The 11,568-nt window shown below is 40.9% G+C and overlaps 1 long non-coding RNA gene across 1 annotated transcript in view; it reads right to left on the minus strand.

Annotated features, from left to right (window-relative positions):
- Positions 1 to 207: 207 nt before the first annotated feature.
- Positions 208 to 11,568, minus strand: part of LOC106960649 (uncharacterized) — a 27,441-nt gene continuing 16,080 nt past the window's right edge. Inside the window, exon 3 of the long non-coding RNA XR_001427613.1 lies at positions 208 to 1,680. This is a non-coding gene — a long non-coding RNA (uncharacterized LOC106960649). The remainder of the gene's footprint in view (positions 1,681 to 11,568) is intronic.

Consider the following 11,568-nt stretch of genomic DNA (forward strand, 5'->3'; position numbering starts at 1 on the left):
CTGCTCTGTAATAAGGACTCTCTTATTACTGTTAAGTAGGAAGGAGAATACCCCACTGATCCGAGCCATGTCTCGGAAAGAAAAAAAATGTGGGGATGGGGAGTTTGTTTGCTGTTTGCTTTAGGGTTATCTGTTTTATTGTTTGCTCCATATGTCCAAAATAGACCTAGTGTTTATACCACAATAAAAAGAAACCTGTAGTGTAGCTAGTGTTGCATATCTTAGTCTTCTTGTTTATTTTAATGCTATTTTTTTCAGCTGAATTGCTGTGATGCATACAGTCCAGTAATTATTCCGAGACAAGGATGCAGAAGGCATTGCCATATGGTGGACGTCTCTTCTCCATCCTGACGTAGAGAAGACTCAACATCAGGCCACAGGGTCACTTTCTGACATCAGCAGCAGAGCACACCAGTATGGCCAGCGATTACAGCGCCTTGGAAAATAATTCATATCAAACAAACATCGTTGCACTCTTGTCACACTACAACCACAAACTCCAATAGTATTTGAAAGGGATTGTGCATGATAAACCAGTGTAACGCAGGACATGGCTGCGAAGTGAGGAGTTCTTGTAAGAGCAAAATTAGAAGTTTGCACTTCATGCAAAACAGATTGTGAGAACTAGCGCTTCACGTGACCCTGAAGTACTGCACTTTTCAGATTTGCCACTTCTCAAAACCATTTTGCTCCCACTTCGCAATTATGCTCTACTTTGTGTTGGTCCATCACGTAGCATCTAACCGGAACACATTGAAGTTTCTGGTTGTAGCCTGATACAATGTGAAAAAGCTTAAATCATCCAGAGGATTTTGCAAAGCACAATATTACCAAAAAAAAAAACAAAAAAACAGCCTGACCACGGTAGTCTGCGAACTGCACGATCCATCAAATCTTCCAAAGTAAGGCAGCTGTTGTAAATGCGTGAAGAAATACAGCCGCCGCTTTTTCCCGCTGACAATAAAGTCTGCCATCCCACACAACATGTGTCATGTCTCCAGATAAAGTAAACGAGAAGTAATTTTGGATCTTGTTTCTATTTCGTAGGCTCATCTGTGGGTGCGAGCAGGGAGGGAATGATAGCTGATACGTAAACCTCTGGCTCAACGTGGTGGGCGGGAGCACCCGAGCTACTTGACTTTCATTAACACACCGTAGTGGAGCATGTGTGCTTGCCCGTCTTTGTGTTTCTCCCATTTGTAGAGAACAGACACGATCGACTGCTACTATCAATTAAGACCGACTTCCACTTCACGTTACACGGCCGATAAAACGGATCCCTCGGAGTCAGTCAGGTGGTCATTTCTGCGAGCATGGGAGGAAAGGAGTGGGAGGAACTGGTGATAAACAAGGGGGTAGACCTATGTGAATACACTTCGGCTGGCTTTAGCTGTAAGAAGTAAGACAGATCGAATATTGAGTGAGTGAAAGAAGGGCATCACAGCATCAAAGGCACGGTTTGAGAGGCACCAGGAGAGATTAAAGGGAGCCTTGAAGAAATGTGTGAAGGAGACCAAACTGTGGATGTTCTAGCCAAACCGAACAGGCGAAAGCATTCAATACTAAACTCCTCCTCTTCAAAGTCACATCTATCTGAGCACGTTGCTGCTTTTCCACACTTTGGCTGCCAGATCTTGACCTTGAATAGGAAAGCACCGAGAGCACAGGGAGGCAAAGCACCTGCAAGAAGGGGAAGCTGGTCAATTTTTTGAATGATCAGCATCTTCAAAAATCAGAATAATTTCTCCCTTGATTCATTTTCATCAACTTTACACGCCTTAAAAAAAATCTCAGTAGTATTTAATCCGTTATCTGCAACTTTAGTGCACAACCCTGAAATTTTAGCAAATTCCTTTAAAACAAAGTGTTGATATAAAGGACACAATTGCACGTAAACAAAGTTGAGTAGTAACCCAAACCCCTGCTGCTTCTGGCCCAATCAGCCTGCCCTATTCTGGCCCAGCTTGTGTGCCTGCATGCCTGCCTGAGCTTGGCTAGGTTTGAAAAGTCATGCTTGTGGGTGGATGCTACTCATAAATATGTATTTGGCTTAAGCCGAGCAGTCCCACTGCTCTCGACTCCGCTGTGCTCGCCCAAACCTTATGCTCTTCTCAACCGTCAGACATCCGCAAGTTACGGATGCAACTTCCTGGGGCATATTCATGAAAAGCCGAACAAAAGAATGATTGATGCTAGGATTTCTGATACAGGTTGCCGCTACAGGGGGGTTGAATGCTAAGATGGCAACAGGATGTTTGTAGAGACAAAATCCATATTTATTCTGCGGTTCGAACAGCATTTTTTTTTTTTACATCTAGCTTTTAGGCTGTTCTTTCATCCAAACCTAATTTTATCTATCTTCAAATATGACCGAGGCGATTATGATGTTGCTTGACTTTTTCCTTTTTTTTCCTTTTTGCATTTGTTTAAGCTGGTGACACTATCCTGCTTTCTTATAAAGGTATTCTCATGCCAAGTAAAAAATATGTTCACTGAAAAACACTGAAAACAAAAAATGTAAAAAGGAGTTCATTTTATGTTTTCTTTTAGTTACTTTGTGTGACTTTATTGAACAAAGGGTTTTTCTTGTGGTTTTGAATTTAAAATTTTTAATTTCACATTTTCTCTTAAATTATAAAGTCTTTCCTTTTCTAAGAAGAGTTTTTGAATGTTTCCAGGTAGTTTTTGGCGTTAAACAAGATAATAGTTCTCACTATATCAGCAAATTGTAACAGTTTAGATTTCATGAATAGCATATTTGTGTGATTACTCTTATTGCTCATTTTTGCAATGTTATTAATGATTATAGTGAAATTCTAACTTTTTATAACTGCAGAGATCTAAGTTTTATATCTTTGCAGCTCCCCCAGAGTAATCTTAAACCTCTTGGCTGCTTCTCTGAGTAAGTTTTTTCCCAATGAGGTGGTCTTCCACATCTTGGCACTTTTACACTTGTGCCATGCATTTTCCATTGAGGAGTTCTGTGAGGCCTCAGAGGCCTTTACAGAACAGCTGGATTTGTACAGACTACATTTCATACAGATGAACTTCTGAGGGGCCACCACAATAAAAAAAGACTGAATAAAAATATACACAGAGGTCTTGTTGCATTTCACACTTTTAAACTAATGCACAATCCAAAGCAATGTGTATCTACCCGAATAACTCTGTTTATTTGCGAGTCTCAGACATTTTTTTATGAATGGGATGGCAACTGGTTCTCAAAATGTAATGCATTTTGCAAAATCAAAGGCAGATATTTGGGCACTGAATAAAGAAAAAGTTGTTTCGGAAGTATTGTTAGAATGCACGCCCTGTCTCATTGCTCGTTGGGGTAGCATAATGACAATCTGCAGGCTGAATGCCAAACCAGTCCTTTCAATCTTTCCTCTGTAGGGATCGTCCACTCAACTCTGCCAGCCAACTACTGCAGAGCAAAGTGCTGCAGTAACCTTGACAGGACCTGACCTCTTCAATTACAATTGTGATTTCTGGATTCATTGCTGAATTTTTTTATTTTTATTTTTTAAAATTTTCTTAAAACATTGTTACCACAAATTCCAATACAGCTTAAAACATTTAACTAATATTCCTACATCACACCTTTAGTGTTCCTATCATGAGCTTCATGAGTCTCCCTGAAAAACCGAGATGTCATCCTTTAATTCTACGGATAATATCATTCCCTTTCCCACTCGTACGCTAAGGCCCTTCCTCTTCAGGTCTTGCCCAGTGAAAACTGCTGCCCACGGTCGCCTGTCCACCCTGTGCCCCGGCTGTCAGCTTTCCAGGCAGGCTACGTTGACAAGGGGAGGCCACTCGGGCTGTCTGTCATGGGGTTATTCTCGGGGCGGAGACGGTTCAGCTGATTCGCTGACACCGGCTGGTGCGCGCAGGGGCTGGAAGGGCGGGCGTTTGGCGGGGATTTACAACGTGTGTATGTGTGTGCATTTGGCGGGGAGCTACCAGGGGTTAGCCCTGCCAGATGACGGGTATGAGGGAGGCGGGGAAAGTGTAAGAAGGCAAAAAAAAAAAAAAAACCCACACAGAAATGCGAGGCCACGCACCAAAACACACCTAGATCTGTTCACTCATGTTGAAGGACAATAAGGAGGGTTCCAGACCCTTGACGCACAGCTGGAGACAAATGTTCTGAAGAAAAGTATGACAAGGTAACAGGACAAGGTAACTACATTTTAAACGTCTGTTGTAGAGTCAGAAAACAGAGAGCTACTGAAAAAGTTAAATCCCAATGAGCATTTTTATTGGTTCTCGAAATAAATCTAAAATTGAAAACACTTTTCTGACACAAGAATGGTTGTTTGAGTCACACCATCAACATTAGATATGCACCTCCGAACACGCATCACAAGTCACTTCAAGCTCGTCTTTACCAAAGGCTTTAAAATCACAATTTCATTTTTTGACAAAAAAAAGAAATGGATACAGTGACATATTTTGCTTCAAAAATGTATCTGTATAATTATTTGCTATAAAAGTAATGTAGTGAAGAGAACGGATTTTTCCCACATACAACTTTTTGCTCCAGAATTTTTATTAAAAGGGAATCTGTGATGATAGTTCTCTGACTCTTTTATGTAATTATATTGTCTTTCTTCCTTTGGTCCCATCAGACAATGTAAGAAGCATTTTGTTACTCCTCTTCTAGATCATTATTATTATTTTTTTTTTTTTCAGATTCCCCCACATAAAGTTAGGCATGATCAGCTACTGTCCATACGGTATCATGACGCTTTTGTGAATAATGCAAGTTCTACTTCTGCTTTCCTTTTCTTCTGCAGGCCAAACCCATGCCTCTCAAGTTCACATATGTAGCTCCAGTTGTATTGCGCAGCTACATATGTGCATGATTGCATTGTATCCCAGCGCTCGTCTTGTGATGGGACTGGAGAAATGTTTTTTGTTCCTTACCTTTAACTCCTGTTGGGATGTGCTTTAGTCAAACTTTCTTTGATTAGAGCCACAACATTGTTTAAAGTCCAAACTCCAGCAGGCATTTATTCACTGAAAATATGATCTTTGTAAAAACTCTTTATGCAAAGCTTTTTGTCATGTAAACCTCTTGTGGTCTTAGCTTGACATAGGGTATGACTCTGCGCCTTCCTGGTTCAGCTAATGGGAACCTATGAATATGCTAATCTGGCCCCACTAACACCTCCACCTGCCAGCAGTTCTGGACAGTTTCCTTTGGCTCTGCAACGCTGCCTCTGCAGTGAAGCTGGTTTCCTCTCCTCCCCTTTCACGAAACAGGAGATTCTAAATCAGTGATAAAATGTAAAATATTGTATATTTTTGTATTTTAATTCAGGACTGGAGGCCACTACAGTCGGAATTGGGATTCTCTAATTATTTAATTAGACTATGTTTGCATTTAAAATTGTTTTTTTTAAAAACCCTGTAAATAAAGGATACTGAGTCAGACAATATGAAACAACATTCAGGTAAAATACAAAGTTTTACTTTATTTGAAACTTTTTCAAATTTATTTCAACTATGCATGCCTGAATGTGGCAAGGGAAACCGAACCACCTTAAGGAAATCACTGACTTAACAGTGGTCAGATCATTTTGGATATCTGTTCCCCCCCTTATGATGCAACGGAAAGCCCATGTTCCATTTTCCCATTATATTTTCCGGGTATAATGTGCCAGTATATTTTTTTTCCACTGTGTTGTTTTAGATTTTATGAGTGTAATACTCTACCCCCGGTGAAAATGCATTTTCTGTGTGTTAGATTGGGATAATCCCTTGATCTCCGTAAGAAGGTTTCAGCAACATGCCAATGCTGACTTTAGCCACAGGAGCCAGGGCGACCCAGGCGCCAAGGGAACCCCACTCCACTCATGCGGTGCCAGCACTTAAACAAACGGCGTCGGCTTTCAAAGACAAAAAGGGAGACGTGGTTCCACTGGACTCCAGGTCATGAACGTAGGTTTTCATAAGTCAGTTAGTAAAGACATACACACATCTCCCAACACAGAAATATTCTCAGGTGGCTGTTCGGGATGAAGGTCTGCTAGATTTGTTAAGCCCCGTTAACTTGCATGACTTTTTTTTTTTTTCATACTCCATCAAACACTAACGTAGGTTAATTGAGATTTGGTGTGACTGACCAACATGTCATGCATCTCATTTGATCAGTGCATTTTCTTTTAAATGTTCGCTGTGTCACTTGAGTGACTTGTGGAAATGTCCTTTCAACAATGGCTTTGTCCTTGTCACTCGTCCATAAAAGCTAGATTTCTTAAGCGTCAACAGAAACGCTCACCTGAGAAGCAGATCTACGCATCTCCTCCAGAGTGAGCGAGCGCCACACTCTTCTGCAGACAGTCTCCTCTCAGTCCTTCACAACACAGTTGTATTTGTACTCAGATTAAATTACACACACATTTTTTTTTAAATGTAATATTTGTTTGGAAAATATCAAAATTAATTGCTACAATTTCCATATCTCACATCTTGCTTTGAAGGAGACGCGTGCGCCAGCGGTATTTGATCATTCCTGAGCTCTCGCGCTCGGGATCATTGTCTCTCTTCTTACCTTGGACCTCTATTATCATCTAGAGAGCTTCTCAAACGTATTTTAGATAAATGACAATTGACTCCTTTTTTTCTGTAATAGAAACAGCATCCTGAAACTGCAAATGAGACAGAGTTCAGACATTAGTATTCTGTTAATTTGACCCCAGGCGCCTCTGTGCAATCAGATCTGAGGCAAAGCACTTAGCCTATGCTAAGGATTAATGACGGCCATCTAAAACAATTTGGGAACCAATCAGTTGAACTGAGGAGGGTAAATCTAATATGATAATTTATCTGCATCAACGCGACTTGCCTGGCAGGGAGGAGTATGCTAATTACGCGACCCTTACCTAGTGACTGGATGCACACAGCTGGGTGTGCCGGCTCTGGCTCTGCTATTAGGGAACTTTGAGGGACTTTGGAGTTTGCTGAGGCAAATTCTCCTTGGAGGGTGATGGGAAGCGAACCCCGTCGCTTCACACTGAGTTCAGCCCTGCTCCGCTCAACCCCTCCATTTCAATTTCCATAATGTGCCCGCCTCCGATGACATGACAGCAAGGCGCAAATAAGTGCCTACATCGGTATCAGATAGAGATGTAGTGGATAGCGGCTCTAATATGGTTGGAAGGCCTCCCCGAGGGACCGTTTTTTTTTTTTTTTGCCACTACAGAACATCAGTTACACAGTTACGACAATAGTCTCTTAATTGATTCGTTTAATTAGCCTCAGATGGAGCTAGCGCTGCGGCTTGTCATCCTTTATCATAGGGGGTCTCCTCTGCAGAAAGCACGGCCGGTCTCTTACCCCAAACCAGTCAGACTTCTATTAAAGTGTAATTATATGTAAATGAAAACTGCTTAAAAACCCTTTGCATGTTGACCATGGAAACACGACTGGTGTTTCTTCTTCGCTTTTAACTGATAAAAGCATAGTGAGGGTGCATTTTGAAATGGATAGCCTAAGTTTTTTATTTATTTTTTTTTAGGGAAGTTACTCAGGAATATTTCAATTTTTTTTTTTTTAGTAGACAGGTGATCTAAAATGTTTCATCAACCAAGACAATCTGAGCCTACAGAGGAAGCTTCGGGATCTCTTATGTGGCCTGTATGGGGCCACATAAGAGTTTCTGTTTAGTCTAATTCCTCTCCAGAATAACACGAACCCCTTTTAAGCCCTATACAAGCACTCCCCCTCTCTTCAGCCTGTTGTTTACCAGAGGCCTTCTCGCTATGAAGTTGGGTCTGCACAGCGAAGAGTGTGAGCAGTGATTACAACTTCCTTCGGAGTGAATGGTGCAGATGTCGGCCCAGCCTTAGTGAAGCAGAACAATGCCCTCAAAGGCGTCCGAACACAATGGGTCTTTCTCGTCTGCCGGAGATGTCTCTCTATAGCGGCTCGCGGTGCGGGGATGCAAAGCAGGTGGCACTTGGAAAAAGAGACAGAGACGGCCCCGGCTCTTTCAAGTTTCCCCTGACTTGAAAAGCATCAGCGGGGACGTGTGTGAAGGAGTTGGTGCGGATTGCTTCTGTGGTCAGTCTAGGCATTAGCGTTCGGAGGTGTCATTTAGCCGTGGATTAGCAGGGTACTCTGTTCACTGAGGATTTTCTCCCATTGATGGGCCACAGAGGAAAGCTTGGCATTGATGCTTGCTGGCGACTTTCTCTCTGATCTTTCAAAGCTTGGCTGAAGATTGAGAGCTCTTTCACTCATATAAGGAAGTTGTAAAGTCTTACAGGCCCGCCCTTGCCTTGAGCTGTGTATGTTGATCTTACGCCTCAGGTTTTTCTGATTTGAAAAAAATCTATTGTGTGTTATGTCTATGTGTTCAGCAGGTGAAGCAATTAACATTATTCGCGAAATGATCACTGACCCAATAAAGTGCTTCTAAGTGGTGATGCAAAGTATTTGAAGACTGGGTATTCTTTAGGACATGTTCTTGCTGAAATGAAACTTTGCTTCACCATTTTTTTTCTATCCAGACTCTGTTGCGTTTAACTCATCTCAGATTAGTCAGTTTGTTGTGTTAAGCCACATGCCACTCAATCGTCGTGTTCCCGTTATCTCCTCCAGAGTATTCGCTTTAAGACAGTGCGGCGAACTCAGAATTCGTCATACATTTTGCTCATTAAAAAAGCACTGCATATCCCCTCTGCTGCAATCCTCCTTTCTTGCTTGTTCTCGGTTTCATGCGTTGAAGAAACAAAGCAGGAGCTAACGCATCTGTGTGAGACGCCAAAAAGTTTAATAAAACAACATTCTGTTGAGAGCAACCTACCTTTAGATCTGACTTATTCACAAACAACGCACCGCGACAGCTGAGATATTTTGATTGACGAATTAAATCCCATCCAAACTCACTGAAAACTGTGAAAAACTTTTAGTACCTTTAAGAACCAGGAGGCATATCCTAACTTCAACATTCTTATGAGTACTGGTTAGCCAGTTGTGTGTCACTTTTTTTTTTTTTCCCCAAACTTAGAGGAGTTTTGCTGTGTTTTTGTGATCGACTGTTTAGTCTTTAATACTCTGCACAACAGGATAAATCGAGCTGCTTCTTTTTCACTTCGAAGCAGGAGCTAATACTTTACAATAGCTCGGGGTTCCTCAAATCCAGGCCTCGAGAGCCGGCGTCCTACGACTTTTAGATGAGTCTCTGCTTCAACACACCTGAGTCAAATAATGAGGTAATTAGCAGGACTCTGCAGAACCCGACTGCATGCTGAAGAGGTAATTCAGCCATTTGATTCAGGTGTGTTAGACCAGGGACACATCTAAAACTTTCAGGACACCAGTCGTCGAGGCCTGGATTTGATGACCCCCTCCAATAGAGTGTCAGCCTTATCTCGCATATCTTTATATACGAGACTCATCTTACCAATATACGATGACGATATTGTGCCGTTTTTAGTAGCGTCTTGCTGCACCCATTATTAAGACAAAAAACAAAAACCCAAAATGCACTATGAATAAAAAAGGTAATTTTAAATTTTATTTACAACTGCAAAAAAAAAAAAAAAAAAAAAGTTGTCTACTCATTTATGTTTCCCACACCACATGTTTGTCTGTTTACCCAAAATAAAGGCACCCCCGGTCTTACGGATCCACAGATTTAATTATGACAGCACAAATGTCCCACCGTGTGTTTACCACAAAGAGTCCCTCTCCATGGAGCTGAATAATTTGCTCAGTGCTTCCCCAACTGTGTGGCATTACTGCGGTTTGTCCTGGGCCCAGAGGAGAGCAGTGGGGACCAAATGAAGAAGAGTCACCTGGTGTCTCCTTCCAAGGTCTCACAGAGTTAACATGTAATGAATAAATTAATATCTAATGAAGGGAAGGGGTTGGAGGGGGTGGTTGGCACTATTACACTCACCCACCATATCTGCCATCAGGGAAGACGGAGCTTGAATACACTAAAATGTTGACAAACACCATGAGAAGACAGAAAAAGTGGTTCTAAATACCTCGTGTGTCCTCCTACTGTGCTCATTTGAGCAGAAGTTAATGTCATCTGTACGTTTTTTTGTTTTTTTTTTGTCCCATTTGTGTCTCTCGTCGTTTTCTTAACCGCAGTGTGATCTCGTTACAATTTTTGATTCCTGTAAGCGGAACTGCATTTAACAAATATGCATTTTAAATAGAGCACAGTTGTTGCTATTGTTTGGATTTTTTTTCTTCTCCTCTAAAACAAATACCCTAGTACTAATTAGGAAAATCCGCAGGATTTCTTCCAAATTGCGAATGTTCACATATGATTTTACAAAAACAATGCCTCTTTCTTGTTCTCACACGCTCTGTGCCATTAGCAGCCAACATTAGCGATCTCTTTGTTACAGAAATTTGTACAGTATTATGTCTGATGAATAATAGCCGTGAATCTGTGTGCCTACAGATATACCTTTCATGTTTCTTTTGTCATTGAAGGATTTAATGCGTCATTGGCACATGTGCAAGCCGAGCCCTGCTGTGCTGTTGCTAATGTCGCGCCCCCCCCCCCGTGAGAGTACATTATCTCTGAGCCTTCCTATTATTCTGGAACAGTCTTTGACTTCTAATGTGCCTATCTGCACTTCCCTGGATATCGAGCATTATTATGAAGCAAACTAACACTCCATTATTCTCCTATCTTGTCATTACAACAAGAAATACTCCATTAGTTAAAGCTCTCCAGTTTGGCCCCGTTAATTTATGTGAATGTCAGTTTGCTGTCCCACAAACACAAAGACTAAATTTATCTGCCAAGAGGGTTTCATGTCGAGGTTTTAGCAAATACCCGGACGCTCGGAGGCAGAAATAGACCCAGCATCAAAATGTGGACTTGGTTTGAAGCAGTCTTACATCCACACGGTTCTTTTGGGCTTTCAGAACTGATATGATAAAAGGCAAACCAAAGAAAACTTGTATTACTAATACAAGAAAACTAAAATATCCAGCACGAAACCAACATATTAAGCTATCTTGACTTAATTCTACAGTTTGTTTGAAATTGAATTTTACGAAATAAACTATGTGATCAAACTGTAATATTGCTAAATAAATTAATATATGATATTTAAAATGAGGAGAAGTGGTCTGGTTAAAGGAAACAAATGAAATTGACCAATAAGCATCTAAGCAATGCCATTAAGGGGGTTGGTGACATGGTGTCATGTTTGTGTTCACCCAATATCGAATAGTTTTAGTATCAATAGGCATTCAGTTAGATTTTGATATTTGATTATGGTACTGATAAATGAAGTGCATGTTAGCTAACAACTCAATGAAAATACCAGAGTTTTCTATGCACACAATAAAATAAAAAAGTGGAAAAGAGAATGATGACACAGAACAAAACATTCACATGCACTACTGTAGATAATTGGTGATGTATTTCTTGACATGTTGCACTAAATTTAATGACTTTCTATAAGAATTCTCCAAAATCAACCTATACCCCGCAGGTATTAAACCCCCCCCCCCAAAAAAAAAAAAAAACCCTTCAAAATTTTTAAAAAAAAAACACAAAAACGGAAAAAAAATTTTCAC

Source organism: Poecilia latipinna, unplaced genomic scaffold, assembly GCF_001443285.1.
Source record: "Poecilia latipinna isolate Pla-1442-1.1 unplaced genomic scaffold, P_latipinna-1.0 Scaffold1207, whole genome shotgun sequence".
In the NCBI taxonomy this organism is placed as follows: Eukaryota; Metazoa; Chordata; class Actinopteri; order Cyprinodontiformes; family Poeciliidae; genus Poecilia; species Poecilia latipinna.